At 39.0% G+C, this 26,948-nt stretch overlaps 1 protein-coding gene and 1 pseudogene across 4 annotated transcripts in view; one reads left to right on the forward strand and one right to left on the reverse strand.

Moving 5' to 3' along the window:
• Positions 1-26,948, forward strand: part of MTMR3 (myotubularin related protein 3) — a 152,976-nt gene that overhangs the window by 22,826 nt on the left and 103,202 nt on the right. The gene's annotated exons all lie outside the window — the stretch shown is intronic.
• Positions 9,142-9,196, reverse strand: LOC115836217 (annotated as a pseudogene).

The raw sequence follows: 26,948 nt of genomic DNA on the forward strand, positions 1-26,948 counted from the left end.
TGGCGACCGCGCGCCTGCAGCCAAACGAGAAAAAGCCGGCAGCGGTGGCGCGCGGCGGCAGTCCCAGGCAGTCTGCGGCACGGGCAGCAGCGAGCTGAGTAGATTGCAGCCCGGGCCACAGAAGGAACGAAGAAAGAAGAGGAAGGAAGGAAGAAAGAGAAGGAAGGAAGGAAGGAAGAAAGAGAAGGAAGGAAGGAAGGAAGGAAGGAAGGAAGGAAGCGGTTTAAGCAATTCTCATGCCTCAGCCCCCGAGTAGCTGGGATTACAGGCATATGCTACCATGCCTGACTAATTTTTGTATTCCCAGCAAAGACAGGGTTTCACCATGTTGTCCAGGCCGATCCTGAACTCCTGGCCTCCAGTCATTAGAATTTTTTTAAATTGAAGTACACACACATACTTGTTTAATGGGTAAATTTATATATAAAACTCCTTAGTGCATAATTTCATATTTTATATTTTTAGTAGCTTTTAAATTGTAAATCATTGACTTTTTTGTTCCTCTAAGTAGTAGAATGGTTATATAGTTGGTTATGAAAGTTTTTTTTTTTTTTTTGAGATGGAGTCTCACTCTGTCGCCCAGGCTGTAGTGCAGTGGCGCAATCACCTGTCTCAGCCTCCTGAGTACCTGGGAGTACAGGTGCCCACCACCACGCCCAGCTAATTTTTTTGTATTTTTAGTAGAGATGGGGTTTCATGATATTGGCCAGGCTGGTCTTGAACTCCTGACCTTGTGATCCACCTGTCTTGGCTTCCCAAAGTGCTGGGATTACAGGCGTGAGCCACTGTGCCTGTCTGGTTATGAAAGTTTGTAAGTAAAAAATATTTGGGAAAAATTTTAGCACTACGGAATTCCTTTTTCTTCTCCTCTCCTCCCCTCACCTCCCCCAAGATGGCTGGAGGTATTAATATTGATAAGCAGAGTTTCATGCGAATAAGACATAAAACTTAGGTTGATTACCTACGTTAATAAATTATCTTCTTTGTTCCTATGTAGTGAGCTTTCTTTTTGCAGCAATCTGAGGCCAAGATAAATAGATGAGACCTTTTTACCTTAGAAAAGAGATTGCAGGCTGGATGTGGTGGCTCACGCCTGTAATCCTAGCACTTTGGGAGGCCGAGGAGGGCAGATCACTTGAGGTCAGGAGTTCGAGGCCAGCGCCTAGGCAACATGGTGAAATCTTGTCTCTACTAAAAACACAAAAATTATCCGGGCGTGATGGCATGTGCCTGTAATCCCAGCTACTTGGAGGCTGAGGCATGAGAATCACTTGAACCCAGGAGGCGGAGACTGTAGTGAGCCGAGACTGTGCCAGTCCACTCCAGCTTGGGTGACGGAATGAGACTCTATCTCAAAAAAATAAAAAAAATAAAAAAAAAAAAAAGAAAAGAGTTTGCAGGCCATTTTTGCAAGTTAATTTTTTGAGGTTCCAGTTCCAACCCTGAGTCAGACTACAGAGGCCGTAGGTGGTTTGACGTTTCAGAGAATAGTAGTGTTTTTGATTTTCTTTTTTTCTTTTTCTTTTTTTTCTTTTTCTTTTTTTTTTTTTTTGAGACAGGGTCTTATTGTCACTCAGGCTGGAGTGCAGTGGTGCAATCATGGCTCACTGCAGCCTCAACCTCCTGGGCTCAGGTGATCCTCCCAACTTAGCCTCCTGGGTGCTGGGACTGTAGGAATATGCCACCACGCCTGGCTAATTTTTGTGGTTTTTTTTGTATGTATGTAGAGATGGGGTTGCGTCATGTTGCCCATCTTGAACTCCTGGGCTCAAGAGATCCGCCTGCCTCAGCCTCTCAATGTGCTGGGATCACAGGTGTGAGCCACCTTGCCCAGCCATTTCTTTTGTGTAATATGGAATCTTAGTTTAAGCCCTCAGTTTAAATGTATTATATAATTGAGGTGCTAGGTGTACAGAGGTACTAGAACTACAGAGCTTTTCTCATTAATGTACGTGAATATTGTGTTTGGAACCAAGGGATATTACACTTGAAATATGGTCATTTGGTGAACAGGTATCTCATTTGTAGGCTATCATTATTTTTGGCTATTTGACATTAAAATACCTGCCTGGAAATACCTGCCCAGTTTTGCCAGTAATGGGTATTGCAGGTTAACAGTTGGTCTTCTATATGTGGCTGTCTGATGTGGACAAGACTTGCAGCTCTTTACTTTAACTGAGACAATGTTGGTGATCCAAGTCTAGAATTCCAGGATAGGGTTGCCAAAATTAACACCATGGGAGTATGGAGGTAGCAACTGTGGGATTAGTAATACAAATAGAATTTTAATTAGCTTTATCAGTTGCCCACTTAATCTTCATTGCTACCTTGTGAAGTAGGCACGGCAGGCTATATATTGTTAAGTAAATTGTGTTTCATAGCTGTCAGGACTTACCTGAGGTTGCACTGCTAGTGAGTAGCTGAAATAGTACTTGAGTCCAGACATCAAGTTGGATGCTGTTTCCACTTTTGCAGTTTACTGTTGTGAATAAGAGCTCAGGCTTGGGTTTGAATTGTGGTTCTACCACTTACCTCTTTGTGATCTTAGGGAGGTTCTTTAACTTCTCTGAGTCTCCGGTTTAAAATGGGGATAACAGGCCGGGCGCGGTGGCTCACGCCTGTAATCCCAGCACTTTGGGAGGCCGAGGCGGGCGGATCACGAGGTCAGGAGATCGAGACCATCCTGGCTAACACGGTGAAAACCCGTCTCTACTAAAAGTACAAAAAATTAGCCGGGCGAGGTGGCGGGCGTAGTCCCAGCTACTGTGGAGGCTGAGGCAGGAGAATGGCGTGAACCCCAGGGGATGGAGCCTGCGGTGAGCCGAGATTGCGCCACTGTACTCCAGCCTGTGCGACAGCGAGACTCCGTCTCAAAAAAAAAAAAATAAAATAAAATGGGGATAACAATAATACCTCTTAGGGCTCTTGTGAGAATTCAGCAGGTGCTTATAATATTAGATAACCAATAGTAAGCACTCAGTATTTGCTAATTGTGGTTTTTTCTACTGTTATTACAGTGATAACACAACAGTTACACATCCTCTTTCCCCTAAGGATCTGTGTTGAGTTGAAAGACAATAAATGTAAGAAGCAAAAATATTCAGATGATAGAATAATTAGCAAGGGGAGTTGATTTTAGCAGGAAGATGGACAGTGTTCAGAGGGGTATGTGTGTGTGTTGTGTGTATGTGTGTGTCGTGTGTATGTGTGTGTCTTGGTTTTAAACATGGTAGCAGTTAGACAATTAAGTTACAAGTGTGTTAGACAGTTGGAGCTTTAGGACAGGGTTGAGTCGGAGGACCAGTATTGGACGAAAACTTTTTGATCACGATCACAGATGGCATATGGAAATTTACATTTCTACCAAGATTTAAACATACCAATTTGCTATCCTCTGTTATGATTGTTAGAGCTATTGTTACATCAGAATAGAGTAAGAAGCTTATCATACATTTTTCATTTTTAGTGGTTACACAGAAAATAATACAGAAAGTCAGCATATATCCTACTACAGTATATCCTTGGTATACTTGGGGGATGGGTTCCAGGACCCCCACATACACCAAAATCTGGGCAAACTTAAGTCCCCCAGTTGCCCCTGTGGAACCTGCCTATATGAAAAGCTAGCCCTCGGCCTGCTGTATATATAGGTTTCACATCCCGAGAATACTTTTTCCATCCACATTTGGTTAAAGGAAATCCACACATGAGTGGACCTGTGCAGTTCAAACCCCTGTTGTTCAAAGGACAACCGTGTAAATAAAAGGGTGGTCCCTCTCCTTAAAATTTCAGTTGATATTTGTATCAGAGTTGATATATAGTAGTTGATGCTACAAACATTTCGATAAAGTTTCATAGTTGAGCCCTTTTACCATGTGTGTTAGTCTTAAAGGCTAGGGAATTCAGAAGTATAAGTTACAGGGCTGTATCCTTTGGTGCCTGAGTCCTTTCCTTTGGATAAGGTACTTCGTTGATGTAAGGTAATGTTCTTTCAAGCATTTTAAATTAAATGAAGTTGTTTGAATTTACTTGTTGGGGAATATCTTGCCTTTAATATAATAGCTGCTATGTGGAATTATGTATTTTATGTATTCGGTGTTTTTGAACTTGCATCTTTTATTACTGTAGTTTTCCAGCTTTCCCCGTTTTGGATATTAAAACAATTTTATGGGGTTTTGGTGCATATTTTAAATTTGTGCACTAAACACTTGCAAAAGCATATTTTAAGTTATGGCAAGTTTCCTAAACCTGTTAACCTTTTATATATTAGCTGTTACATATTAACTTTTTTCAAAGTCATTATATATCCTTTTACTGACAAATGTCAAACAAGTTCTGAGCATCTGAAAGTCTAGATTCATCCAGAGCATTTGCTCAGGATGGCATTTTTTTTTGTTTTTCTTTTGAGATGGGGTTCTCACTATGTTTTCTATGCTGGCCTTTAACTCCTTGGATCAAGCAGTCCTCCTGTCTCAGCCTCCCAGGTAACCGGGACTAGGTGTGTACCACTGTGCCAGGCTTGTTTTCAAAGTTTATAGGAAAAACTTTGGTGTCTTCTAAAGAGACCAGTACCATACACGAATATATTTGTCTCACATTTATCTATCCATCTATCTGTCTGTCTGTCTGTCTATCTATCTATCTATCTATCTAATCTATCTAATCTATCTGTCTATGACGGAGTCTCGCTTTGTTGCCCAGGCTGGAGTGCAGTGGTGCCATCTTGGCTCACTGCAATCTCCATCTCCCGGGTTCAAGCAGTTCTCCTGCCTCAACCTCCCTAGTAGCTGGGATTACAGGCGTGTGCCACCACACCCAGCTAATTTTTTTGTATTTTTAATAGAGACGGAGTTTCACCATGTTGGCCAGGCTGGTCTCCAACTCCTGACCTCAAGTGATCCGTCTCCCTCGTCCTCCCGAAGTGCTGGGATTATAGGGGTGAACCAGCGTGCCCGGCCTGTCTCACTTTTTATACCCTGAAAGCATTGTTACTATCCATTATTTTATTCAGAGCTAGGAGCTTTTTCATTCCTGTACTGTGGAACTACTTGAGTTGCCCTATATCCACTCCCCCTTTCCCCATTCTGAACATCGTTTCACCTTATAAAAATTAAAAATTTAGCTGGTGTGATGGCTCATGCCTGTATCCCAGCACTTTGGGAGACAGAGGCAGATGGATCACTTGAGGCCAGGAGTTCGAGAGCAGCCTGGCCAACATGGTGAAACCCCGTCTCTACTAAAAACACAAAAATTAGCTGGGCATGGTGGTATGCATCTGTAATCCCAGCTACTTGGGAGGCTGAGGCAGGAGAATTGCTTAAACCAGGAGGCGGAGGTTGCAGTGAGCTGAGATTGCACCACTGCATTCCAGCCCAGGTGACAGAGTGAGACTTGGTCTCAAACAAACAAAATCCAAAAACCCCCTAAAAATTACAAAATTTGGCTGGGTGCGGTGGCTCACACCTGTAATCCCAGCACTTTGGGAGGCTGAGGCGGGTGGATCACGAGGTCAGGAGATCGATACCATCCTGGCTAACAGAATGAAACCCTGTCTCTACTAAAAAAATGCAAGAAATTAGCCGGGCGTGGTGGTGGGCGCCTGTAGTCCCAGCTACTCGGGAGGCTGAGGCAGGAGAATGGCGTGAACCCGGGAGGCAGAGCTTGCAGTGAGCCGAGATAGCACCACTGCACACCACTGCACTCCAGCCTGGGCGACAGAGCGAGACTCCGTCTCAAAAAAAAAAAAAAAAAAAATTACAAACTTTTTTATTGATGGGTTCCTCTAAAACCCATTCCTAAGCTACTTAGTAATGAGTAGATGTTTTCACCCTTCACCGATAGTTGATGGACCATCAGAGAATCCTTGAGTATCTCAAGCTTTTACTTAACTTCAGAGTTCTTACCTGAGACAGAAAAGTTGAGTTTTCTTTCCTCAAGGGCATAGAAAATTTTAAATGTACCTATTTGCATAAAATCTACTCAAAATTATCAAGTGATTTTACAGGATATTTTTGGATACTTGCAAATAAGAGAATCTTTTAACAAAACTATTTAACCTCCTTTGTATAATTCATTCCCTCTCTTACTAAAACAAGTGAATGGCTTGCTTGGATGTGTATCTGTATCTTTTTTTTTGATACACACTTTGAAGGAGTCTTTTGAAATGCAGTGTTTTGGCCACCTTTCCAGCTCTACAGGAATATGGTTTCATGATAAAGCCAACAAAGAGCACACTGGCAGCAGTCCAGCAGCTGACTCACCAAGGAGTAATGATAGACACTTTGAAAGGAGTGACCTGTTTCAGGATCTCACATTTCAAAGCTTCATGCTATGATTACATTGGTAAAAGGCAGCCAAGAAATCTAGATGAGATCTTGCTTGTACCTCCTAAGAGTAATGGTATATAGGTAGGAAGGACTTCCACAGTCGGGTGCAAGTAAGATTTTTTTTCCTAACAACCTTGTAAAACCTGGGGGTGGGAAACAAGTTGAGGATTCAGAATGGGAGTAATGGTGGTGGAAGCTTTCCTTCTACGGACCTGGATGAGAACAGCCTTATAGTGCCTGAGGGTAACTCAAGAAGCTCAATGCCGTATTAGTTTTCTAGAGCTAAGGGAATATACATAGTTTAGTAGTAAGCACGAGTATCATGTTCATGTCAGACATTGTAGCTACTGCTTCCTACTAGAACAGACCAGAAGAAACCAAAGCAAGACCAGAATCATTTCAGTTTTGAGGAACAGACCCTTTGCTTACTAGCATGGCACACTTCAGGAGTAAAAATAGAATGAAAGTGGATTTGCTTCAGTACTGTGAAATAGATAGTAACTGTTGATTGTTTTGTTGGATTAGAGTGATTGCAGCTCTGTTTCTAAATTGAATTTCATGGCTATATGTTGTTCTAGGTGGCAAATTAATCTTCTTTTATCAGTACCACAAATTGATTGTTGACCCTTGGCAGAAATAGCAGGAATATGTCTTTTTCATTTTGTTGAAGGTTATCTCGAGATAAAACATTTACATAATCTGAAAATATTTTTCAGAGATAAGACTAAGTGACTATGTATACCACAGTGATAGATTGATCCACTTTGATTATTGTAGAACTTTCTGTTTCTCAGTAAAAAGTGCTAAACATGATAAAATTATGAAGGATTGCTTTTAGCTGTTTGCTGTATTCTTTAAAGCATATTTAGGAATGAAAAGTTAGTTTCCAAAGTGCTGTCATTTATTTAATACACATTTTCTCCAGAATGTGCTTCCCAAAAGTTGAGTGCTTTTATTTATTTAAGAAATATGTTAATTTTTCTTTTCTTTTTCTTTTTTTTTTATGAGACAAATTCTCACCCTGTTTCCCAGGCTGGAGTGCAGTGGCACAGTCTACTGCAGCCTTGACCTTCCAGACTCCCACGACCCTCCCAGGCCCAAGCCATCCTCCCAATTTAGCCTCCACCATGCTCAGCTGAATTTTTATTTCTTGTAGAGACTGGGTATTGCCGTATTGCCCAGACTGGTCTCAAACTCCTGGGCTTACTGTGCCTGGCCCACAAGAAATATGTTACTTTTTTTGAGATTTTTGTATAATTTGAGAACACAGATTATTTTCCCTACTCCCCCAACCCCCAGTGATATGGACCTGGTTTCATTGCACTGAGAGAAAAAATTAGTTTCTTAATTTATGTTGCTTTTCTGCCTTTTTGAGATTGACTGCTTTGACTTTTCTCTTGTTTTTGTATTTGCTGTATATGTGTTGTTCCTACTTAATTTCTTTTATGGTTTAAACATGCATCTGTAAATTATTTATTAGCTAGCTTTATGACTTGGGCAAGTTACCTTATCTCTCTGCTCCTTAGTTTCCCTCTTTATAAAATGAGGATAATAATATTACCTACTTTGTAGAGTTGAGTAAGATTAATGACTAATAAATGGTGAAGCACTTAGAAGAGTGCTCTATACATATTGGCTGTTAAAATTGTAAGCAAGGACCTGGACTTCTCCCCTCTGTTAATTGTAACTCTTCATTTTTATAATTTTTTCATAAATAGTATGTCTCTCAGCATATAACAGAACTTTGTATTAAGGAATAATATCACCATGTATGTAATTCTTTATTATAAACATAAATTTGCTTCTTGTTAAAAACAGAGTATCGTTTTCTTGCCTCAGATTGAGCTTGAAAGAAATTAGTAGAAAGTGGGCCCTTTTGGCCGGGTGCAGTGGCTCACGCCTGTAATCCCAGCACTTTGGGAGGCCGAGGCGGGCGGATCATGAGGTCAGGAGATCGAGACCATCCTGGCTAACACGGTGAAACCCCGTCTCTACTAAAAAATACAAAAAAATTAGCCGGGCGCTGTGTGCCTGTAATCCCCGCTACTCGCTACTCAGGAGGCTGACGCAGGAGAATGTCGTGAACCCAGGAGGCGGAGCTTTCAGTGAGCTGAGATTGTGCCACTGCACTCCAGCCTGGGCGACAGAGCGAGACTCCATCTCAAAACAACAACAACAACAACAAAAAAAAAACAACAACAAAAAAGAAAGTGGGCCCTTTTCTGTGTTTTATAGGTACCCACACACCACTGAATGTAGGTCATCGTTTAAATTCTGAGTGTACATCCAAATCTAGTACAGTTACGTAGAACAAAACAGTTTGTATGGAACTAGAAGTGTTACTGGGAAGGTAAATACTGTAGTTGGTAGCAAACTGATCAGTTAAAGTGATGGATCAGCAAAGATTTGGGGGTTGCTGGTTTTTATTTAACACTCAGTTGTTTCAGAGTGATTACTCCTGAAACAAAGTTATTTAGAACATAGATGTGTTAAGAAATTTCGTATTCCTTTCCACTTAAACCTCTTGAGAAAGGAAGCATTTCTTCAGGGATAGTTAGCTATGTTGAGTGCTATATGAATTTTAGTCATTACTGTGGCGACTATATGATAACCAAAAGTAGGAGTCTCACACTTTAGTTTCAGATTTGTGCTGTTATTGAGTAAATTTTTAAAATGAGATTGCCCTCTTTCTTGCTAAACTGTCATATATATAAGCCCATTAAGTTGACTTTTATGCCTCTTTTCCTTTTTTTTTTTTTAACCTGTTAAGACTTTTTTTCTTTCTCATATTTACCCCTGCCTAAGCAAGGCCTCAACTCTCCATGGAAATCTTTAGTAAAAGGCAAAAAGATTTATTCATTATGAAGAGAAACCAGAGCATGTGTGACAGGACTTTCTATAATTATAAGTTAGTGGTTCAGTGCCAGGGGTTAGATTTTCTTAACTTTGACGTTTAGTAGGATTATTGATAATTCCTAAGTTGTATCCTTAAATCATATTTTTTGAACATTAGGGAACTGCTTCCAACACTTAATTATACTAGTAAAAGGAATAGAACATTCACTGGATTTCTTGTTTTTGAGATTCTTTCATTCCTGCCCTACCCCAGGCAGGAGGTCTGTCTGCAGTGGAAGAGAATGAAACCAGAATGAGGCCAAACAAGTAAAGAGGAGCATGAGATAGAGATGGATCCCATGGCACTGTGCCTTTGAGGCCCTGGTCCTGAAGTTTTTTTCCTTGTTTCTATGCAGCATCTCATTATCCTGTGAGCCATCAAATTCTGATTTTGGGCTGGGTGTGGTGGCTCGCCCCTGTAATCACAGCACTTTGGGAGGCTGAGGCAAGACGATTGCTTGAGCCCAGGAGTTGGAGACCAGCCTGGGCAACGCAAGGAGACTTGTCTCTACAAAAAATAAAAAAATTAGCCCGCTGTGGTAGCACACGCCTGTGGTCCCAGCTACTTGGGATGCTGACATGGGAGGGTCCCTTGAGTTTGGAAGGTCAAGGTTGCAGTGAGCCATGATCACGATACTGCACTCTAGCCTGGGTGACAGAGTGAGACCGTGTCTCAAAAAATTTTTTTTTAATTTTGTGTAAATTAGCTTGATTTGGTTTTTTTTTTTACTTACAACTGAGAATTTTGACCAGTATATTTAATGTTAGTCTGACCATTTCTCCAGTGGGCTTTCTACATATTTAAAAATAGTTTGGACTTTAATCTCAGGGTAAACATTAATATACATAGGTACACTCAGTTTTTATGTGAGATAATATTCAGAATCAGTGGAGTGAAAATAGTAAAGTATCTTCCATTTTTCAATGGCTTAGAGGGAAAAGTGTTCATAATGGGTATAGAATAAATCAGTATTCCTTTCCCATTATTTATGCTTATACAGTGTAGAAGTTTCCCTTAAAGAGCTTATCACCATAATAAGTACAATAGCAAAGATATAAAGTCAGTACTTTTCACTGATTAGGCATAAATACCCTCTTTATTGTTTTCTTACAAAGTAGCTATGATAACCATATAAAAGGGTCAGAAAGAGGGGGGAGAAAAACTCGGTGAAAAGTCAGATAAGAGGAAATGAAGAGGTGAGGTATGTATAGTAAGCATTAGTGAACTTGTAGTAATTGCTTTAGGTTCCATGGATTGCCCACTTGTGGATTAAATGTTAGACTTCTGCAAAATGAGTTGATGATAGAGATGAAGAAAAGTCTTAATTTGTTTTCTTTATGCTAAGGTTAAAGTTGGTGTGGTTAATTAGGTATTAAGAGCAGTTTTCCTGTCTATTATTTATTTATGTTTATGAATGAGTGAATGAAGAAATGAATGACAAAGTCTCGCTTTGTCACCCAGGCTGGAGTGTAGTGGCATGATCGTAGCACACTGCCACCTCAAACTCCTGGGCTCAAAGGATCCTCCTGCCTCATCCTCCCAAGTAGCTGGGATTATAGGTGTGCGCCACCATGCCTGGCTAATTTTAAAATTTTTAGTAGAGATAGATTCTTGCTATGTTGGCCAGGCTGATCTAGAACTCAAGCGATCCTCCTGTGTCAGCCTCCCAAAGTGCTAGGAGGATTGCAGGCATGAGCCACCAAGCCTGGCCTTGTCTTGCTTTTTAATAAGCTGTTGTCATTATGTTGCCTTTCAAAATCCAGTTCTTCTTTACCACCCCATTTGCCTGGAGGTAATGCATTAGGTGAGAATGAAAGGTGAGTACCTAAAAGATTCAGAATTGGAAGCCTTTAATAGGATCAATGTGTAGGGGTTGCAGAGAATATGAAGGACTTTTAAATATTCCAGTCCCAAAATAAACTTGACCATTGGCCAAGATTGTGGTAAGCTAAGTATTTGAGATGTCTGTGCTACATCATCCAACTCTTGGCCTGAACTGTTTTAGCTGGCTTGCCTATGTAAATTGAAACTTCCTTTAATACTTGAGTTAAACATAGTTCTGGAGCTCCATCGAAAGGGTCTTAGCCGGCCAGGCACAGTGGCTTACACCTGTAATCCCAGCATTCTGGGAAGCCAAGGCGAGAGAATCACTTGAGACCTGGAGTTTGAGACCAGCCTGGGCAACATTGCAAGACCCCCTCTACAAAATAATAATAATAATAATTATCCACCTGTGGTGGTGCTCACCTGTAGTCCCAGCTACTCAGGAAGCTGAGGTAGGAGAGTTGCTTGAGCCCAGGACATCAAGACAGCAGTGAGCCATGATTGCACCACTGCACCGTAGCCTGGGTAACAGCGAGACCCCCGTCTCAAAACAAAAACAAAAACAAAGGGTCTTAGTTATACAGATCTTAATCATTGCTAAAGCGTACATTCCAAGTTTATGTTTACAGTAAAGTGATCTATATCCCAAAACATGTTTCCACTGGTTACTAATTTGGGGCAAGTCATTAACTTCTCAGAGCCCTTCTGTAACTAAGATTTAGGGAAAATACTTGTCTTAACCAGAGCACATATGTATACCTTTGATTTTTTGCTGCCACATGGTTAAAAAATCAGCCTTAGAGAGGTATAATTTGCACAAATTTTACCTTTTTTCTAGGATGTAATATAAATGAAATCATACAGGATATACTATTTTGTGCCTGTCCTCTTTCATTTTAGCATAATGCTTTGAGAATCATTCATATTGTTAAAAGTAGTAGTTATTCCATTTAATTGCTAAGTAGTAGTCCATTGTATGGATATTCCACAATTCCTTTATTTACTAGTTAATGGATATTGGGGTTTTTTCCAGGTTTTGGGTTTATTTATTTGAGACAGAGTCTCGCTCTGTCGCCCAGGCTGGAGTGCGGTGGCGAGATCTTGGCTAACTGCAACCTCCGCCTCCTGGGTTAAAGCTATTCTCCTGCCTCAGCCTGCTGAGTAGCTGGGACTACAGGCTCATGCCACCACACTCGACTAATTTTTTGTATTTTTAGTAGAGATGGAGTTTCACCATGTTAGCCGGACTGGTCTCAATCTCTTGAGCTCGTGATCCGCCCACCTCAACCTCCCACGCCCGGCCCGGTTTTTGGTATTATGAATAAAGCTCCTCTGAATATTTGCAACATAGATCTTTGTATGGACATATATTTTCATTTCTCTTGGTTAAAAATCCAGGAGTAGAAATTGCAGGATTGTAGGGTAAGTGTGTTTATAGTTTTTAAAGTAACGGCCTATTTTGCATTCCCACTGGCAATGCATGAGAATTCCAGGGCTCCAAATCCTTGTTGATGCTTGGTATTGTCATTCTTACTAACTTAAGTCATACTAGTGGGTCTGTAGTAATACATCATCATGGTTTTAGTTTGTAATTTCCAGATGACTAATGATGATTATCTTTTCATGTGCTTATTTGCCATTTATATATCTTTGGTGAAGTGTCTGTTCAAATATTTTGCTCATTAAAAAAAGTAGGTTGTTTTTTGTTTATTGTGAGTTCATAAAGTGTTCTGAATATGAGTCCTTTATAACAGGTTTTGCAAATTACTTGTTTTGCAAATATGTTCTTGTAATTTGTGGCTTGCCTTTTCATTCTTAACAGTGTCTTTCAGAGAGCAAAAACTTAATCTTTATGTAGTTTTTTTTCTTTTTGAGTTAATGACCTTTGTAGCCTATCTAAGGAATTGTTTCTAAACCTAAGGTCACTAATATTTTCTTAAATTTTATTCTGGAAGTTTATAGCTTTGTTTGACATTTAGGTCTGTGAAACACTTCAAATTAATACTGAGAGAGGTAAGTGTAGGCTTGCCTTTTTGTGTATACTGTGAATATCTGAGTTTTCCTCTGAGCAGTGCTTCAGTTGCAGCTCACAAAATGACATATTGTGTACTACTATTCAGTTTGAATATTTTCTAATTTCTCTTTTAATGTCTTTTTTTGGCCTATGAATTATAAAAGTGATGTTTAACTTCCTGTAGATATTTTATTGTTACTAATTTAATTCTATTGTGGTCAGAGAACATACTCTATAGGATTTCAGTTTTTTTCAGGATTTCAGAATTTGAGATTTGTTTTGTGGTAAGGCATATGGTCTATTGTGGTGAATGTTTTGTGTCTTTGAAAAGACAAATATTTGGTTCTACCAGTTTTGTCTCATATATTTTGAAGTTCTGTTTTTAGGTGCATACATATTTAGGATTGTTATGTCTTCTCAGTAAATTCGTTCTTTTATAATGACTTGTCCCACTTTATTTTGATAATATTTGCCATCCCCTAGGCTACTTTAACATGAATATAACTCTTGTAGCTTTATTACCACAGTATTTGCATAATTTTTTTCCATCCTTTTACTTTTAGTCTGTATATATTTGCAGTGCATTTCTTGTAATTAGCACATAGTTAGGTCTTGCTTTTTTATTTAGGCTGACAGCCTCCTTCATTCACTCATTTGTTCATTCATTGAGATGGAGTCTCGCTCTGCCACCCAGGCTGGAGTGCAGTGGTACGATCTTGGCTCACTGCAACCTCCGCCTCCCAGGTTCAAGTGATTCTCCTGCCTCAGCCTCCTGATGATTCTCCTGCCTCAGCCTCCTGATGATTCTCCTGCCTCAGCCTCCTGAGGAGCTGGGATTACAGGCGCCTGCCACCATGCCCGGCTAATTTTTGTATATTTTGTGTTTTGTATATTTACCCCGTGTTGGCAAAGCTGGTCTCGAACTCCTGACTTTAGGTGATCCACCCGCCTTGGCCTCCCAAAAGTGCTGGGATTACAGGTGTGAGCCACTGCGCCCGGCTGACAGTCTCCTTTTAATTGTTGTTATTAAATGGTGCGTTTACTCTGAGTTTGAGTATCCATATGGTTAGGTTTCAGTCTACCATTTTGCCATTTGTTTTCTATTCATCCCATCTATTCTTTTCTGTCATTTTTTGAATGAAAGATTTTGTAATATTTCATCTTATCCCCTCTTTTAGTGGAGATATACTTGTTTTATTTTTTCTGCGGCTGCTCTAGAGTAGATACCTTTAACTTATGACGTTCTGCCTTCAAATTATATACCACTGAATGTATAAGAATCCTATGGTGTTATGTCTCCATTTTCCTATCTTTTGTTCTTTTTGCTATTGTCATACATTTTACTTTTGGATATGTTAGAAAATCCATAATTCAACATTAGGCTTGTTTTTATTTAAAGCTTTGTTCACCTGGGCCTGGAGAGGAGCCTTTGCCCTAGGGCTAGTTTAGCCGTGTTTATAAAGGTTTCAGCTGAATGGCCTGAGTTTAGTAAGGTCTCTTTAATCAGTCAGAAGGAGAATGCCTGTGTAAACTCTGGTAGTTGTGTTTATAGTTCCCAAGTAGTTGCTTGTTACCCAGTGGTTGTTCTTTGCCCACCCTCGTGAAATCTCACCTAATACATGTGCAGCTAATTTAGTAAAGATGTAATAGTGCCTCACAAATTACAGCTGCTTCAGCCTTCTGAAACACATTTAAGTTTCTAATTGGGTTTCCAACCCTCTGTAGATTCTCAGTTTCTCCCTTTCTGGCTGGGGTCTGGAAGCTGCCTCAAAATACAAAGCTTGGACAATCATAGGGCACAGGTAATTTGCTTGTCTTCTCTCAGGGATCACAGTTCGGTGCTGTCTATTGTCCAGCATCCAAGAATAGCTGTTTCATGTATCTTGTCCAGTTTTTTAGTAGTTTTGGTGGAAGGGCTAGTCTCAAGTTACTCCATCATGGTCAGACTAATTTAACTTTTTATAAATAAATATAAGGTTTGCATGATAAAGGCTATTATAGGCTACTTCATAAATTAATACATTGCATTCTGCGGGCAGTTTTGCACCATTTGTCCTGGCTTAGCTGATATTCATGTTCTAATTGTTCATTACAGGATTTTATGTAAATAAATAAATGTTTAGTCTTCGTAATGGGATTGTTAACAGTACCCTGGATCTGCTACTTCACCAATTGCTCCCTAATGCCTACAGTTGATTGCCAGCACTATCTCACTGCCCCCTGTAACTGCAGTAGTTTGAGCTTTAAGATATAATGTCACTAATTATGGATTATTCTGTTCTTGTTCTATAATATCCCAATATCTTCAGCAAAAGATTCTGTATTGGCTCCCACCAGCTGGTATTTACTAGAATGTGGAAATAATTCAAACAGGAGGACTGTGCTTTTAAAAACCTGCTTTAACATTAGAAGAGGAAAAGTGGTTGTAAATGGTTATTTTTCATGTAAAGGAGGGATTAAATTTTCATATCTATTGTTTAAAGAAATCTGTAGCCAAAGATGTCTGTTTTTAGTTGGGTCATTGTTTAGGACTATAGACTTCAGTTTTGTATTCTTAGTGATATTACCCCCTTCACCTCCCCTGATCACCCAAGAAAAGATCCTTCGTATAAGATTTTAAAAATTGCACTGAAGAAGCCAGGTGGCTCCTGTAGTCCCAGCTACTCACTACTCGGGAGGCTGAGGTGGGAGTATTGCTTCACCCCAGGAGTTCAAGGCCCAAGGCCAGCCTGGGCAACATAGGGAGAACTCGTCTCTTAAAAAAAAAAAAAAATTGCACTGGGATTTGCATTAAAAGTTGCAATACATACCTAGTATGTTTTCTAATCATAATGTGCAATTTTAAAAAAATGTGTAATTTTTACCTGCCTTATAATTTGAGCCTTTATTGTTCACCAGTAGGTTTATTTCACTGGAACAAGTCTTTGTGCCATATTTGGCATCACCAAAGGAATAGTGCCAGTATTTATTGACAAATGAGGACAAATAGTTTTTCCACATTTTATTGCCATCATTGTTACTAGGTAAACAATAGAAGCTTATAAAAATATTGTGCATTTAATACCTTTTTGGTTTCCTTTTATACTTGTTAAAAGTCATTTATACGTAAATTGACATACTGTGTCCATGATATGTATGGATAAGTAAGATCTTTGTGTAGCTTGAAGATCTTATGAGTAAATAGCATTTCTTAACTATTAAATGGGATTTGAATAGCTGTCAAAGGATTACTTGGTACAGAGAAGTTGCTAATTTATTTTGAAATTGTTTTCCCCTCTGAAATCACGAAATGCCTCATATTGCTAATGCAGTGAGTTTAAGTGTTTAATTTAGAAAAGATTAGTAACCGCTGGTGTTATTTGGCATGAGATGAACCTGGAAGGGAAGTGTTGAGGGGCATCATCTGTACTTGGCACTGTTTAGAACTTTCTTTAGAGGTATATAGTGCTTTCTTACACTAATATTCCAGTGTATGCCTGAATAGCACTTTTCTTCTTGTACTGAAAAATTAGTCCATGATATTAAGCAGGCATCTCTAAAGTGGCCATCTGATTTAAAATAGCTTCCATAAGTTTTAATTAATTTTGCATGTTTTAGTTTCTTTTTGATAGCAGGTAGTAGCTCTCTGAAGCATTCCTTCTGCCTTTAAACATCTTTTTCATATATTTGCCATTTTCCTTTGTGAGACTTAGGCTTATAATACAATAAATATTTAAGTGCCACCTATTTACTAGGCACTGTTAGGTTATAGGCTCTGTAGATGTAGTGGTGAACAAGATCTCCATTGTTACTCAGTTTATAGACTATGAAGGAAAAGGAATAAGGGTTGGAGAATTACTCATGTATTAAATATATGTTGCTTTTTGGAGGCAAATGGATAAAATATTTAGAATGGTTAAGATAGTCTTCTGCTTTCTTTGGATTCACTGGAGGTTTTATCATAATCTGTCTCATATCATTTCATATGTTAAGAGTAAAGGGAATTTTAATGAAATACGTTACTACTGGTTGTGGATTCTAAAAGGTAGAAGGACAAAATATTATTTGCCTTTAAGAATACAAAGAAAGGATTGTCCGTTTGTATGGTTAGTTGAATTGTCTTATTTACTATTTATTTATTTATTTATTTTTATTGCTGAGGTCTCACTTTGTTGCCCAGGGTGATTTTTAACTCATGGCCTCAAGTGATCTCCTGCCTCGGCCTCCCAAAATGCTGGAATTACAGGCCTGAGCCATTTCGCCCCAGCCTATTTCTTATTCTCTCTACAAGGGACATTTTAGTGTAAGGCAAAAATATAAAATTATCACTCATAATGTTTTTTCGGAAAACATGACTGCATGGTTCTGTAGTTTTCTGAGCAGTCACTGGGTCATTAAGTTACCTCATTTTTTTGCTGCTTGTTATTCCTTTTTTCTGGGGGAAAAGGTTTTCTCTAGGTCTCATTTCTTAATTATTTAGCAAGGCATATTTTTATTCATCATACCATAACTGTATATATACTTAAAAGTAAATGACATTTTGTCTTACCGTGGATTTCTCACATATCTGATGAAGTGGTTTAAACTGTCCAATTTTATGTACATTGAAAGCAAAAGCTAGCTGAGAAAGTTTTTCTCATCAAGAGGTTGAAATTACTGTCATAAAACAGTGATAAACACCAGATAAGATATGTGATCCTTGAAGTTTAATAAATATTTTTGGACTATTAATTTATATTCACTTTTGGGCATGTTTTTTTTTGATACATGGTCTCTATAGCCCAGGATGGAGTGCAGTCATGTAATCATGGCTCATTGCAGCCTCAGCCTCCTGGGCTCAAGTGATCTTCCAGCCTCAGCCTCCTCAGACTACAGGCATGTGCCACCATGCCTAGCTAATTAAAAAAAAAAATGTTTTGTAGAGATGGAGTCTCACTGTATTGCTCAGGCTAGTCTGGAACTCCTGAGCTCAAGCAGTCCTCCTGCCTCACCCTCCCATAGTATTGGGATTACAGGCTTGAGCCACTGCACCCAGCCTGGTTTTAATCTTTAGGAAATATTTTTCTAGGTTAAACTCAACACAGTATAAGTATTTTTACATGTATTTCAGAATCTAAATTTATTAGGATACTGGCTGATGACTTACTTGCTTTTATTATTAAGATTTAGGCTCCTGGCACTTTGGGAGGCCGAGGCGGGCAGATCATGAGGTCAAGAGATCGAGACCATCCTGGCCAACATGGTGAAACCCTGTCTTTACTAAAAATAGGAAAATTAGCTGGGCATGGTGGCACGTGCCTGTAGTCCCAGCTACTCAGGAGGCTGAGGCGGGAGAATCGCTTGAACCTGGGAGGCAGAGGTTGCAGTTAGCTGAGATTGTGCCATTGCACTGCAGCCTGGGCAACAGAGCAAGACTCTGTCTCAAAAAAAAACAACAAAAAAAAAAAATAAAAAAAATTAGGCAATTTGCTTTAAAAATTAGATAACTCATGAACTCGTTGATTATTCCTTATTAGCTAAAAAAATTATTAGACCACTGTATATTATGCTAATTAAATGACTCATTTCTGCTAGTTAAACCATCTATAATAGGCTACAGAACACATTTTGCTGGAGTATGTAAAACTAAGCCCACTAGGAAACTTATGGCTAAAATTAAACAGAATCTTGCTAACCTTGTGTGTGTATTCAATTTTGGTACCTGAAAGAATTTGTGGTATTTAGAATATTTGAATGTTATGTTATATTTGTTTGGATGTTTATATTTTATATTTACATGACAAAAAGGATATGGTTGCTATTTAAACTTTTTGAATGGTAGGAAAATAATCTTAGGCACAGGAAATCATGACAAGACCAGTGTTGTAGAACTATTATGGATAAAGCTTTTTTTTTTTTTTTAACTTTATGTATAAGTAATTCTCTAGAGCAGAAATTACTCAGGCTTTCAGTGGTATGAATTGCATTTGGCCTAAAGATTGATACTGACCAAATACAAAAGATTTTGCTGCTTCTCCTAATTTTCTTGTACCTTTTGATATTCTTTGAAGATACCTAATGGTTATTTAACTTCTTCAGGTTTTACTAAACTTTGTTCATTGTAAAGACTTTTAAAAAGCTTACACATCTAATATGTCAGAGCTATGACAAAAATGCCAGGTTTTTTTAGGGGGTAGTGGGGGTGGCAGGGGTGGTCCTGTAATAATGCTACAGTATCTTGATGGACATCCTGTTAATACTTTGGGGAGTGTGTTAGTTTGTTTTGTATTGCTGTGAAGGAATACCCAAGGCTGGGTAGTTTATAAAGAAAAGAGTTTTATTTGGTTCAAAGTTCTGCAGGCTGTACAAGAAGCATGGCAGCAGTATCTGCTTCTAGTGAGGCCTCAGGAAGCTTCCAATCATGTTGGAAGGCGAAGGGGGAACAGGCATGTCATGTGGCGAGAGGGAGCAAAAGAGAGCAGAGGAGGTGCCAGGCTCTTTTTAAACAATCAGTTCTCACGGGAACTAATAGAGCGAGAACTTGCTTATTACCAAAGGGAGGGCACCAAGCCGTATTAGGGATCTGCCTTCATAACCAGATACCTTCCACTAGGCGCCACCTCCAGTGTTTGGGATCACATTTCACGATGAGATTTGGAGGGGACAAATACCTAAACCACGTCAGGGAGTTTCTTTTGGGAGAGCTTAGGATCTTATTTTATTACTTTTTAATGGATGATTCATTTATTTTCTGAAATTCCTATTTTACTGTGTCTTTTTGAATTGTACAGTTCGCTGGCCTTTAAATACTTTCATATTGTTGTGCAGTGGTTACCACCATCCTTCTCTAGAACTTTTTCATCTTAACTGAAACTCTACTTATTAAACACTAACTCCCCGTTCAATCCTCTTCCTAGTCCTTGGCAATTACCATTCTACTTTCTATCTTTGTGAATTTAACTACTGTACATACCTCCATATAAGTGGAATAATATAATATTTGACCTTCTGTGACTGGCTTATTTCATTTAACATAATGTCTTCAAGGTACATTCATGTCTTTTTTTTTTTTTTTTTTTGAGACAGAGTGTCACTCTGTTGCCCAGGCTGGAGTACAGTGGTGCCATCTCGGCTTGCTGCAACCTCCACCTCTTGGGTTGAAGCAAATTCTTGTGCCTCAGCCTCCAAAGCTGCTGGGACTACAAGTATGCGGCACCACACCAGCTGATTTTTGTATCATGTCTTTTTATTTATTCATTTTTTTTGAGATGGAGTTTCGCCTTTGTCACCCAGGCTGCAGTGCAGTGTTGCCATCTATGCTCACTGCTACCTCTGCCTCCTGGGTTCAAGTGATTCTCCTGTCTCAGCCTCCCGAGTAGCTGGGGTTACAGGCACCCGCCACCTTGCCCAGCTAATTTTTAGTAGAGACGGAGTTTTGCCATGTTGGCCAGGCTGGTCTCAAACTCCTGACCTCAGGTGATCCTCCCGCCTTGACCTCCCAAAGTGCTGGAATTACAGCTGTGAGCCACCGCGCCCGGCCTTTATCATGTCTTTTAAGGACTGAAAAATACTCCATTGTGTGTAGACTCTACATTTTGTTTATCCATTTATCTATTGATGGACAGTTGAGTTGCTTCTGCTTTTTGGCTGTTGTGAATAATTCTCCTATGAATGTTGGTGTACAAATATCTGTTTAAGTACCCGCTTTTACTTCTTGTGGGTATATACCCAGAATTGGAATTATTTTTGTTTACCCATTTATCCATTGATGGACAGTTGGGTTGCTTCTACTTTTTAGCTATTGTGAAGAATGCTCTTATGAACATTGGTATACACATATCTGTTCGAGTCTCTGCTTTTACTCCTTTTGGGTATATACTGAGAAGTGGAATTACTGGATCATATGGTCATTCTATATGTTAATTTTTTGAGAAACCTCTATTTTCTACAGTAGCTGTACCATTTTACATTCCTACCAGCAATGCACAAGGATCCACACACCCCAGCCAACACTTAAAAAATTTAAAATACACATCATAATGGGTGTGAAGTAGTATCTAATTGTAGTTTTGACTCACATTTCCCTAATGACTAGTTTTTTTTTTTTTTTTGAGACTGGGTCTTACTTTGTCACCCGGACTGGAGGACTGGAGTGCGGTGGGGTGATCAGGGCTCATTGCAGCCTCAACTTTCTGGGCTCAATCGGTTCTCCCACCTTAGCCTCCAGAGTGGCTGAGACCACAGGTGCACACTACCACATCCAGCTAATTTTTTTTTTTTTTTTTTTTTTTTTTGAGATGGAGTCTTGCTCTGTTGCCCAGGCTGGAGTACAGTGGCGCCATCTCGGCTCACTGCAAGCTCCGCCTCCTGGGTTCACGCCATTCTCCTGCCTCAGCCTCCCGAGTAGCTGGGACTACAGGTGTGTGTCACCACTCCCAGCTAATTTTTTGTAGTTTTTTTTTTTTTTTTTTTTTTTTTTTTTTTGGTGGAGATGGGGTTTCACCGTGTTAGCCAGGATGGTCTCAATCACCTGGCCTCGTGATCCACCCTCCTCCGCCTCTCAAAGTGTTGGGATTACAGGCGTGAGCCACCGTGCCCAGCTTGTATTTTTTTAATGTAGACATAGGGTTTTGCCATGTTTCCCAGGCTGGTCCCAAACTCCTGGGCTTAAGTGATCTGCCCACCTTGGCCTCCCAAAGTGCTGGGACTACAGGGGTGAGCCATTGCGCCTGGCCGACTAGGGATGTTGCGTATCTTTTCTTGTATGTATTGGCCTTTTGTGCTTCTTTGGAACAATGTCTGTTCAAGTCTTCATTAGTTTTCTTAGGCTACCATAACAAAATATCACAGTCTGGGTGGCTTAAACAACAGAAATAAGTCTGGCAGGGTTTAATTTTTGGTGATGGCTCTCTTCCTAGAGTGAACTCTTTGATGTCTTGTCTTTTAAGCACACTAATCCTATTGGATCAAGGATCCATCTGCATGACCTTATTTAACCTTAATTACATCTTACAGGTGTAGTTAAGGCCCTATCTTCAAATACAGTCATATTAGGGATTAGGGTTTCAACATTTCAATTTCAAGGGGCCAAAAAGCCCATATCAAAGCCCTTTGCCTACTTGTACATTGGATTGGTTTTTGTTCTTGAGTTGTAAAGATATATTCTAAATATTCCTTAACAGATAGGTGATTTGCAGATACTTTCTCCATTCTGTGAGTTGCGTTTTGTGCTCTGTTGATAGTGCCCTTTGGTGCACAAAAGGTTTTCATTTGGATAAAGTTAGTTTTTTCTTTTTTAGCCTGTGCTTTTGGTGTCTTATCCAAGAAATCATTGCCAAATGCTATGTCATGAAGCTTTTCCCCTGTTTTCTTCAAAGAGTCTTACAGTTTTAGCTCTTATAGTTAGGTCTTTGATCCATTTGAGTTCATTTTTAAATTAACTCATGTTAATTAAAAACAGTTAATTACATATGATCTAAAATAAAGGTCCAACTTCATTAGTTTGCATATGGATATCCAGTTTTCTGAATACCATTCATTGAAAAGACTGTCCTTTTCCCATTGCATGGTCTTGGTATCCTTGTTGAAAATCATTTGACCATATATGTAAGTGTTTATTTCTGGGCTGTCTGCTTTATTCTGTTGGCCTATATGTCTATTTTTATGCCAGTTTCCTCACTGTTTACTGCAGCTTTGTAGTAAGTTTTGCTATCAGTTAGTGTGAGTTCTTCAACATTGTTCAAGTTCACTTTGGCTATTCGGGGTTCTTTGAAATTCCGTGTGAATTTCAGACTGAATTTTTCTACTTCTGTGTAAAATGTCATTGGGATTTTAATAGGGATTGCATTAAATCTGTAGATCACTTTGGGTAGTATTGACATCTTCACAATATAGTCTTCCAATCCATGAACACATGATATTTTTTCATTTATTTGTGTATTCTTTAATTTATTTTAGTAGTGATTTGTAGTTTTCAGTATAATAGTCTTTTGCTTCCTTGGTTAAGTTTATTTCCAAGTAATTATTTTTTATGCTATTGTAAATGGAATTTGTTAATTTCTTTTTTTGGCTTGTTCATTGTTAGTATGTATGTATATTTTTTGTATCTTGAACCAAGAATAGAATTGCTGGATTTGACAGTTTATAATTAATTTGGCTGTCCATACTAATATTGATAATAGATATAATTGTCTAAGTAATAGGCTTTTAAAATGTTTGGCATGAAATAATTTGAGAAGCATTTCCCCTTTAAATTTATTTTATTTTTTGGAAGACAGAGCAAACTCTGTCACCAGGCTAGAGTGCAGTAGCACAATTACTGCTCACTGTAGCTGGCTCCTCCCAGGCTCAAGGGATCCTCCCACTTTAACCTCCCCAGTAGCTGGGACCAGAGGTGTGCATCACTATGCCTGGCTAATTTTATTGTTTTTTTGTAGAGATGGAGTCTGACTATGTTACTCAGGTCGGTCTCACACTCCTGGGCTCAAGCAGTCCTCCTGCCTCAGCCTCCCAAAGTATTGGGATTACAGGTGTGAGCTGCTGCTCCCAGCCTGAGTTTTTTTGACGTCAGTGTTAATTTGCGTGTGCTATGTTCTGTCTGGATATATTGGACTGGTAGCTTGCAAACAGCCTAACCCTTGGAGATAAGTTGATTTAAAATTAAGAGTAGTTGTAGTGGATAATTGCAGAGGCTCTCAAAAGAGTAAATTGCATTTTAAAAAGAAGGAACCAGGAGTAAGAATGTAAAAATATTACCTACCTTTTTATTTGTTTTCCTTAAAAAAAAAAAACAAAAACAGCTTTGTTGAACTATAATTCATAGGCCATAAAACTCAGTCTTGTAAAGTATACAATTAGGGCCGGGCATGGTGGCTCATGCCTGTAATCCCAGCAATTTGGGAGGCTGAGATGGGTGGATCACTTGAGATCAGGAGTTTGAGATCAGCCTGGCCATTGACAAGACAAAACCCTGTCTCTATTAAAATCACAAAAAAATAGCTGGGTGTGATGGTGGGCACCTGTGGTCCCAGCTGTTTGAGAGGCTGAGGCATGAGAATCACTTGAACTCAAGATGCGGAGGTTGCAGTGAGCTGAGATCAAGCCACTGCACTCCAGCCTGAGCCACAGAACAAGACTTGGGCTCAAAAAATAAAATAAAAATAAAGTATACAATGTAATGATTTTGGGCATGTTCAGAATTGCACGGTCATAACTGCTATTTAATTTCAGAATCCCTAACAGAGACCTCATGCCCTGTAGCAGTTAATCCACTTTCCCACCCCTCTTTAGTCCTTCACAACTGCAAGTTGATTTTCTCTTTCAATGCATTTACCTATTTTTGATATTTTATTTAAATAGAACTGTACATGTGGCCTTTTGTGCTGGCTGCTTTCATTTAGCATGAAAGCATTTTCATTTTCATCTGTGTTGTAGCAGATTATCAGTACTTAATTCCTTTTAATGGCTCAGTAATACTCCATTGTATGTATGGATATACCACATTTTGTTCATCCATCAGTGATCATTTGGGTTTTTATTATTTTACTATTGTGAATACTGGTGCTTTTAATCTTTATGTACAGATTTTTGTGGGGACACACGTTTTTAGTTTTCTTGGGTATATACCTAGGAGTGAAATGGCTGAATCATTTGGTAACTGTATGTTTAACTTTTTGGAGAACTATCACACTGTTTCCCACAGTGGAGCTATACCATGTCACATTCCTATCAGCCATTGTTAGGATTTTAATTTCTCCACATTCTTGATTATATTTGTTATTATCTGCCCTTTTGATTTTAGTCATGCTAGTGGGTTTAAAGTGGTATCTCATTGTGGCTTTGATTTGTAATTCCTTAATAACTAATGATGCTGGGCATCTTTCGTGTACTTATTGGTCATTTGTTTATCTTCTTTGGAAAAATGTTTATTTAGATTCTTTGCCTATTTTTAATTTGGAACTTAAAACAAATTGTTGTCATGGGAGTTCTTTATGTATTCTGGATACAAGTTCCTTATCCTTGGGTTGTCCTGATTGTGCCCTTTAAAGCACAGAAATGTTTAATTTTGATGAAATCCCATTTATTTCATTTTTCTTTAGCCACTAAATGCTTTTGGTTTTAGATCTCAGAAACCATTGCCTAATCTAAGGTTATGAAGATTTACTCCTATGTTTTCATATAGAAGTTTAATAGTTTTTGTGCTTACATTTAGGTCTGAGGTCTATTTTGAGTTAATTTTTGTATATGGTTGTGAGGCAGAGTTCTTATTTAATTCTTTGGTAGATGGATATTCAGTTGTCCCACCACCGTTTGTTGAAAACTGTTCTTTCCTCGTTGAGTTGTTCTAGCATCTTTGTTAAATAACATAGATGTTAAATAAATCAACCATCTATGTAAGAGTTTATTTCTGGAGTTTAAATTCTATTCCATTGATCTATGTGTCTTTATGCTAGTACCACATTTTCTTGATAATTTCAAAGCTTACTACAAAGATACACTTGAGAAGTGTGAGTTATTCAGCTTTGTCCTTTTTTCATGGTTGTTTTGGTTATTCTGGGGCCCTTGTATTTCCACATGAATTTTAGGATCAGCTTGTTGATGTATGCAAAAAAAGCTCACTGATAGAAAGATTGCATTGAATCTGTAGATCATTTTGTCAGTTTGTTGTCATCTTAAAAAGTTATCTTTAGATCAGTGAACAAGAGATGTTTCTGTTTAGGTGGTCTTTAATTTTTTTCAATAATGTTTTGTAGTTTTAAAACATTTTTGTTTTAAATTCTTGTTTTTTTATTTTAATTTCGAGGTGTTTAGCCGGTACTTCTGTTCTTACTGGTAGTGGTGGAGGTTTATCAGAAAGGGAACTCAAATACTGATGGGCTTTCTAAAGCAGTGTGCGTGCAATAAGGTGCATGCATTGGGCACAGCAACACTTGTGAGAAATGATAGTAACATTCCTTGGATGAGACTCTTTAAGGGAGGAAAATGTATTATATTAGTTTCTGGTTTGCATCAGCACCTCCCGGAATTAATTTTCAGTATACAAGCAGGTGAAGAAATGTTCCTTTTAAAATACTTTTTTCTTTTTTTAAATTTTTTACCACAATCATGACTACATATCCTTGTAAAATATTAAAATGTAATGCTAAAATCTCTAGCCTTTTTTTTTTTTTTTTTTGAGATGAAGTCTTGCTTTGTCGCCCCCACAGGAGTACAGTGGCATGATCTCGGCTCACTGCAAACTCCATCTCCTGGGTTCAAGCGATTCTCCTGCCTCAGCCACCCAAGTAGCTGGGACTACAGGCGCAAACCACCATGCCTGTCTAGCCATCATTTTTAATCCTGTTCTTTTCTCATCCTCTGTACGGGTAATCACTACATTTTTTTGTCTTTTTTCTTTTTTTAGACAAAGTCTTGCTGTTGTTCCCCAGGCTGGAGTGCGGTGGCACCATCTCTGGTCACTGCAGCCTCTGCCTCCCGAGTAGCGATTCTCCTGCCTCAGCCTCCCTAGTAGCTGGGATTACAGGCGCCTGCCACCACGTCTAGCTAATTTTTGTGTTTTTAATAGAGACGGGGGTTTCATCATGTTGGCCAGGTTGGTCTCGAACTCCTGACCTCAGGTGATCCTCTGGCCTTGGCCTCCCAAAGTGCTGGGATTACAGACATGAGCCACTGCGCCTGGCCACATTTTTTTCTTTTAGGCTTTCCCCCCAGTGCCCTTATGTATGTATGTACCACCAAATAATATGTAGGTTTCTTTTTTTCTCTTTCTTCCTTTTAAATATGCTGTACATTTACTCTATATATTTTTCCCCAATTGATGGATATTTAGGCTGTTTCTAGTTTTTTGTTTTTACAACCTGTTGGTATGAAGTTTTAAAAAAAATTTTTTTTTAAGTTTTTTTAAAATAGAGACAAAGTCTCGGCATGTTGC

The sequence above is a fragment of the Nomascus leucogenys genome, chromosome 7b (assembly GCF_006542625.1).
Source record: "Nomascus leucogenys isolate Asia chromosome 7b, Asia_NLE_v1, whole genome shotgun sequence".
Lineage (NCBI taxonomy): Eukaryota > Metazoa > Chordata > Mammalia > Primates > Hylobatidae > Nomascus > Nomascus leucogenys.